The following is an 8,666-nucleotide window of genomic DNA, read 5'->3' on the forward strand; positions in this document are numbered from 1 at the left end:
GAATCTAAATCCATAAGGAAATAGCAATAATTGCTTAAGTCTTTTGTAGTATATGACCATCAACTGGGAAAGCTTTTCTACTAAAATAAGAATAAGGAAAAATAATAATTTTAAGCACTGGCATATTATAATCCTTAGTTTTTATTCATTTTGTTGCAGTTGTTCCAAATAATATGTCCCCAGTTAGTGGCCAACTATACAATTGTATTGATAGTGTAAGAGATAGGAGAAATGAAAGTGTATCATACAATCATGTAATAGGCTACCTACCCAGTTTATAACCAAACTTTCCTGAAAAAAATTTTTGTCACCAAATGTTATGTTATCTATCAACATATGATATTTGAATGTGAGCATTTGCTATAAAATAATCTGAATCTAAATTATCATATTAACTTCTACATATAATGGAAAGTTTTATTTATTTTTTAAGAAACTAGTTATTAAGTTAACCTTCAAATGAATTATCATTTAAATTATGATTTATTTCACCATTATCATCTAAGGGGCTTTATAGAACTCTTAAAATACCAACAATAATAAATTTAAAAAACACAAACACACACAGATAATATGTAGGTATACACACCCACACATAATGTATATGCATGTATATGTATATATCTTAAACCACTATAATATATGATATTAATATTGGTATATATCACATATTTTTATATTTATGTATAATGTATACATAGACTTATAATTTTGTTATCATGTGTCACTAGACCCTCAAATTAAACACTTGCTCTAAGACTCAAACTCTCTTCTTAAAATAACCCCCTTAGCTTCTTCTTGCTGTTCTATAATACCTGTTTCAAACCACTTCCAAGCCAGGAAATCATTTTCTGCTGTAAGTCTAACCTTGGTTATTGCAAGATGGCAAACAATTAAGAACATAAAGGGACAAGGACCAGTCAAAGGGCTATTCAACTCCCCTTCACGTTCTACCAAAATAGTCATTTAAAAGCAAATAAACAGTTCAGCCTCTCTTCTTCCAAGATTTGTTTTGTTTTGTATCCTTTCTCCCAACCTCTGTCATTCTATTCTCTTTCTCTCTTTCACTCTTACTTATTGGGTTTTGGACCAGTCCCCACACACACCCCACCAGAAAGGTCTAACACATCAAACTAGACACTTGTGGGGGGAAAAATATATTGACAGAGTTTAGAAACTCAGAAAATGATTTTATTGATGGTAATTGGGTGAACAGATAGTCATTTCTTCCACTAGCAATATTAATAATAATTTTAAAAATTTACAAATATAGAAGTAATTTAACAGCATTATCCTCTTTTTTAAAATATATAAAGTAACCTGTTTTATGGCATAATTGACTAATCTCTTTTTCTTCTTAAAAAGGAGTAAATATGCCCATGTTTCCCAAGAGAGGGTGGTTTTTTTTTTTGTTTGTTTTGTTTTTTTCTGTGTGTGTGTGTGTGTGTGTGCGTGTGTGTGTGTGTGTGTGTGTGTGTTTGCCAGGAGGGCTGTCTTTTTTAAAACTCAATTTATATAACAGTATTTTTAATTTTTATGGGTACATAGCAGGTGTATATATTCATAGAACATTTGATATATTTGATACAGATGTACAATTTGTAGTAATCACATCAGGATAAATGGGTATTCATCACCTCAACATTTATTCTTTGTTTTATAAACAATCCAATTACACACTTTTCATTATTTTATAATGTACGATAAATTATTGACTTTTGACCATAATCAATAATAAACTATTAATTTTTTTACTATAATCACCCTGTCATGCTACCAAATACTAGATCTCATTTATTTTATCTAACCCTCTTTTTGTATGCATTAAGCAGCCCCACTTTCCTCTTCATCCCACTACCTTTCCCAGCCCCTGGTAACCATCCTTTTACTCTATATGTCTAGGAGTTCAATTGTTTTAATTTTACCTCAACAATTCCATGAAAACATGCAAAGTTTATCTTTCTGTGCCTAGATTATTTCACTTAAGGACATCTGGGTCCATCCATGTTGTTGCAAATGACAGGATCTCATTCTTTCTTGTGTCTGAATAGTACTCCATTGTGTATAAGTACCACATTTTCTTTATCCATTTATCTGTTGATCAGCACATATGTTGTCTCTAAATATTGGTTATCATGAATACTGCTGCAACAAACATGGGGGTACAGATATTTCTTTGATAGACTAATTTCTTTCTTTTGAGTATGTACTCAGCAGTGGGATTGCTGGATTATATGATAGCTCAATTTTTATTTTTTTAAGGAAGCTCCAAACTGTTCTCCATAGTGGTTATACTTATTTACATTCTAACCAACAGTGTACGAGGGTTCCCTTTTCTCCACATCCTTACCAGCATTTGTTATTGCTCATCTTTTAGATACAGACAATTTTAACTGAAGTGAAAGAATATTTCATTGTAGTTTTGATTTGCATTTCTCTGATGATCAATGATGTTAAATATCTTTTTCTATACCTGTTTGCCATTTGTATGTCCCCTTTTGAAAAATTTCTATTCAAATCTTTTGCCCATTTTTACTTGGTTTATTAGATTTTTTTCCTATAGAGTTGTTTGAGACCCTTACAAATTTTGGTTATTAATTCTTCATCAGATGGATAGCTTTCAAATAATTTCTCCCATTCTGTGGCTTGTCTCTTTACTTCAATTATTGTTTCCCTTGCTGTGTGGGTGCTTTATAACTTGATGAGTTCCAATTTGTCAATTTTTACTTTGAAATCCTCTGCTTGTGGGGCATTACTCAAGAAATCTTTGCCCAGTCCAATGTCTTGCAGAGTTACCCCAGTGTTTTTTTTTTTTATTAGTTTCATAGTTTGATGTCTTAGATTAAGTATTTAACCTAATACTTAGGTTTTGATTTGATTTTTGTATGTGGTCAGAAATAGGGGTACAGTTTCAATCTTCTGCATATGGACATTCAGTTTTCCTAGCATCATTTATTGAGGAGACTGTCCTGTTTCCAGTGTATGTTCTTGGCACCTTTGTTAAATATTAATTCATTGTAGATCTATGAATTTGTTTCTGGGTTCTCTCTTCTTTTCTATTGGTCTATGTGTCTGTTTTTATGATAGTACCATGCTATTTCGGTTATTATAGCTCTGTAGTATAATTTGATGTCAGGTAATGTGATTCCTAAAGGTTTTGTTCTTTTTCGTTCAGAACAGGTTTGGATATTCTGGATTTTTTGTGGTTTTATATAAGTTTTAGAAATTTTTTTTCTATTTTCGTGAAGAATGTCATTGATATTTTATTAATAATAGGCATTACATTGAATCTTTAGATTATCTTGGATAGGATGATTATTTCAACAATATTCATTATTTCAATCCAGAGACATGAAATGTCTTTTCTTTTGTTGTGCCCTTTTCAATTTTTTTCACTGATGTTTTAGTTTTCACTGTAGAGGTTGTTCACTTCCTTGATTAAATTAATTCATAGATATTTTATTGTATTTGTAACTATTGGAAATCAGATTAATTTCTTAATTTCTTTTTCAAGTTGTTCACTGTTGGCATATAGAGATGAGACTGCTTTTTGTATGTCAATTTTGTATCCTGAAACTTTATTGAATATGCTTGTTAGTTCAAATAGATTTTTGGTGGAGTCTTCAGATTTTTCTAAATATAAGTTTGCATCATCTGCAAGCAAGGTTAATTTGACTTCTTCTTTTCCAATTTGAATGCTCTTTATTTTTTTCTCTTGTCTGATTGCTCTAGCGAGGACTTCCAGTACTTTGTTAAATAACAGTGGTGACAGTGGGCTACCTTATCCTAGGCTTTTAGTATTTTGCCATTTAATGTGATACGAGCTATGGGTCTATCATATATGGCTTTTGTTATGCTGAGACATGTTCCTTCTATGCCCAGTTTTTTGAGTTTTTTTTTTTTTTCTTAATCATGAAGGGGTACTGAATTTTATCAAATAATTTTTCAGTATCAATTAAAATGATTACATGTTTTTTGTCCTTCATTCTGTTGATATGAAGCATCACAATGATTGATTTTCATATGTTGAACCATCTTTGCATGCCCAGGATAAATCCTGGTTTTGCGTATGTTGAACGATCCTTGCACCCTCTCTTGGTCCTAAAGAAGAATCTTTTCAATGTGCTGTTGAATTTGATTTGCTAGTACTTTGTTGAGGATTTTTGCAACAATGTTCATCAGAGATACTGGCCTTTATTTTTCCTTTTCTTTTTTTTTTAATGTGCTTTTGTCTGGTTTTGATATTAGGGTAATACTGACCTTGTAAAATACGTTTGGAAGTACTCCCTCCTCCATTTTTAAAAATAATTTGAGTAGAATGACTATTAGTTATTTAAACGTTTGGTAAATTTTAGCAGTGAAGTCATTGTATCCTGGCCTTTTCTTTATTTAGAAATGTTTTATTATAGCTTCAATCTCATTACTTTTTATTCATCTATTCAGGTTTTGGATTTCTCCCTGATTCAATTTTGGTAGTCTTTATGTGTCTAGGAATACATCCAATTCTTCTAGATTTTTCAATATATTGACATATAGTTGCTCATAGTAGCTTCTAATGATTCTTTGAATTTCTGGGGTATCAGTTTTAAAGTTTCATTTTTACCTCTCATTTTATTTATTTAGATCTTTTCTCTTTTTTTCCCTTAGGCTAAAGGTCAGTCTGTTTTGTTTGTCTTTTCAAAAAACTTTTTGTTTCATTTTTGTATTTTGTTCTTCATTTCAATTTCATTTATTTCTGCTTTTTATTTTATTTTTTTTATTTTGAGACAGAGTTTCACTCTTGTTGCCCAGGCTGGAGTGCAATGGTGCAATCTCGGCTCACTGCAACCTCTACCTCCTGAATTCAAGCAATTCTCCTACCTCAGTCTCCTGAATAGCTGGGATTACAGGCATGCACTACCACACTCAGCTAATTTTGTATTTTCAGTAGAAATGGGGTTTCTCCATGTTGGTCAGGCTAGTCTTGAACTCCCAAATTCAGGTGATCCACCCACCTTGGCCTCCCAAAGTGCTGCGATTACATGTGTAAGCCACTGTGCTTGGTCTGCTCCTTATTATTTATTTATTTTTTCTATTGATTTTGGGTTTGGTTTGCTCTTGCTTTTCTAGTTCTTTAAGATGCATTGTTAGGTTGTTTATTTGAATTTTTTTCTCCTTTTTTTAACATAGATACTTATAAATACAAACTTTATTTTTAGTAATGCTTTTACTGTATCCCATAGGTAGGTTTGGGTGTGTTGTGTTTCCCTTACCAGTTGTTTCAAAGATTTTTAAATTTTCTTCTTAATTTTTTCATTGACCCACTAGTCACTCAGGAACACATTGTTTAATTTTGATGTATTTGTATTGCTTCTAAAACTTATCTTGGTATTGATTCCTAGTTTTATTTTGTTTTCATCAGAGTAGATATTTGATATAATATCAATTTTTGAAAAGTTTTACAACTTTTTTTTTGCGACTTCTCGTATGTTCTATCCTTGAGAATTATCCATGTGCTGAGCAGAAGAATGTGTATGCTGTAGCCATTGGATAAAATGTTCTTTAAATATCTACTATGTCCATTTGGTCTATGGTACCATTTAAGTTCAACATTTCTTTGTTGGATTTTCTGTCTGGATGATCTGCCTAATGCTAAAAGTGGAATGTCGAAGTCTCCAGCTATTATTGTATAGAGATTTATCTCTCTCTTTAGCTCTGATTAAATTTGCTTTATATATCTTGGTGTTCCAGTGTTGAGTGAATATATATATCTACTATTGATATATCCTCTAGCTGAATTTATCCATTTATTATTATTTAATGAGCATACTTGTCTCTTTTTATATTTTTATCTTAAAAACCTATTTTTCCTGATATAAGTATAAATACTCTTGCATTTTTGCTTTCCATATTCATGAAATATATGTTTACATCCCTTTATTTTCAGTCTACATTTGTTTTTATAGTTGAGTGTGTTTCTTGTAGGCAACAGATTGTTGGGTCATTTTTTTTTTTTTAATCTGTTCAACCACTGTATGTCTTTTTATTGTAGAATTTAATCAATTTACATTCAATGTTATTATTGATAAGTAAGGACTTCCTCCTGCCACTTTGTTTTTTCTTTTCTGATTGTTTTGTGGTCAACCCTTACTTCTTTCCCTCCTTCTGGTCTTCCTTTTAGCGATGGTGGTTTTCTCTGGTGGTACATTATCATTTCTTGTTTGTGTGTGTGTGTGTGTGTGTGTGTGTGTGTGTGTAAATTGTATTTTTTTTGGGGGGGGGAAGGGTTACCATGATACTTGCAAACAATATAATATAGCCCATTATTTTTAAAAAGATGAAAACTTTAGATAAATAAAAACAACTAATAAACAAGTAGAGAGAAAACTAATGAAAACTCTATAATTTTTAATGCCATCTTCCCACTTTTTAACGTTTTGTTGTTTTTATTTGTATCTTATTATACTATCCATGTCTTAAAAAGTTGTTGTAATTATTATTTTTAATTGGTTCATCTTTAAGTCTTTCTACTTAAGATATAGTTTAAACATAGTAATTACAGTTCCATAATATTGTGTGTTTTTCTGTGTATTACTTTTTGTTTTTTGTTTTGTTTTCTTTTTGTTTTGAGACGAAGTCTCTCTCTTGTCTCCCAGGCTGGAGTGCAATGGTGCCATCGTGGCTCACTGCAATCTCCGCATCCTGGGTTCAAGTGATTCTCCTGTCTCACTCTCCTGAGTAGCTGAGATTGCAGGCATCTGACACCATGCCCGGCTAATTTTTATATTTTTAGTAGAGATGGGGTTTCACCATGTTGGCCAGGCTAGTCTCGAACTCCTGAGCTCAAGTGATCCGCCTGCCTTAGCCTCCCAAAGTGCTGGGATTACAGGTGTGAACCACCACCTGTATAGCGTACAAAACTAACAAGTTAGTTTCATACCTTCAGATGGTCTCCTCTTGATCAGTAATTTTCTTTTCTTTCAGACTGATGAATCTCCTTTAGCATTTCCTGTTGAAAAAGTCTTGTGTTGATGAAATCTCTCAGCTTTTGTTTGTCTGCAAAAGTCTTTATTTCATCTTCATTTTTGAAGGTTATTTTTACTTTTATTCTAGGATAAAAGTTCTTTTTTTGTTTTTTTTCTTCAACACTTTAAATATGTTATGTCACTCTCTCCTGGCCTGTAAGATTTCCACTAAAAAGTCTGCTGCCAGATGTATTAGAGCTCCATTATATGTTATTTGTTTCATTTCTCTTGCTGCTTCTACTATTCATTTATTATCCTTGACTTTTCATAGTTTGATTATTAAATGTTTTGAGGTAATCTTATTTGGATTTCATCTGCTTACTGTTCTACAATTTCTTGTACCTGAATACTGATATCTTTCTCTAGGATTGTGAATTTCTCTGTTATTATCCTTTGGAATAAACTTTCTACCCTTATCTCTCTACCTACTCTTTAAGACCAATAACTCTTCAATTTGCCCTTTTGAGGCTATTTTATAGACCTTGTAGCATACGTCATCCTTTTTAATTCTTTTTTCTTTTGTCTTCTCTGTGGATTTTCACATATCCTGTCTTCAAGATCACTGATTCTTTCTTCTGCTTGTGCATTTCTGCTGTTATGTGACTCTGATTCATTCTTCTGTGTATCTATTGCATTTTTCAACTCTAGAATTTCTGCTTGATCCTTTTAAATTATTTCAATCTTTCTATTTTAGTTTATCTGGTAAGATTCTGAATTTCTTCTCTGTGTTATCTTCAACTCCATAGAGTTTCCTCCAAATGGTTATTTTGAATTCACTTTCTGGAAGGTCATCTATCTCTTTCTCTCCAAGATTAGCCATTGATACCTTATTTTGTTTGTTTTGTGAGGTCATAATTTCCTGGATGGTCTTGATGCTTTTGAATATTCAGTGGTGTCTGTGAATTGAGGAGCTGGGGATTTACTGCATGTAGTCTTTGCAGCCTGTGCTTGTTTATACTTACCCTTCTTGGGAAAATTTTCCAAATCTTCAAAGAGATTTGGGTTTTGTAATTTAAGTTTTTGGTTGCTGCAGCCATATCTGCATTAAGGGGCATCCCAAGCCCAATAACACTGTGATTCTTCCAGACTTGTAGAAGTACCACCTTGATGGTCTTGGATAATATCTAGAAGATTTCTATGAATTACCAGGCAGAGAATCTTGTTCTCTTCTCTTTCTTTCACACAAATCAACAGAGGCACTCTCTCTGTGCTGAGCTCCCTGGAGCTCCCAGAAAGGTTACAAATGCACCACTATAGCCACAACCACTGAGAATGTGCTGGGTGTGCTGAGCTCCCTGGAATTCCCGGAAAGGTTACAAATGCACCACTACGGCCACAATCACTGAGAATGTGCTGGGTCAGATCTGAAGCCAACACAGCACTGAAGGTCACCAAGGCCTGATGTAACCACTACTACCTGGCCACTGCCTATGTTTGCTCAAGGCCCTAGGGCTATATAATCAGCAGGTGGCAAAGACAGCAATGCATTTCTCTACTGATCAGTGATGTTGAGCTTCTCTTCAAGTTTTCTGATCACATAAATGTCTTCTTTTGAGAAGTGTCTGTTCATGTCCGTTGTCCACTTTTTAATGAGTTTGTCTGTTTTTTCTTGTGATTTTTTTTTTTTAAGTTCCTTGTAGATTTTGGATATAGACTTTTGTC

This window comes from Trachypithecus francoisi, unplaced genomic scaffold (genome assembly GCF_009764315.1).
Source record: "Trachypithecus francoisi isolate TF-2019V2 unplaced genomic scaffold, Tfra_2.0 Lachesis_group1, whole genome shotgun sequence".
Classification (NCBI taxonomy): domain Eukaryota; kingdom Metazoa; phylum Chordata; class Mammalia; order Primates; family Cercopithecidae; genus Trachypithecus; species Trachypithecus francoisi.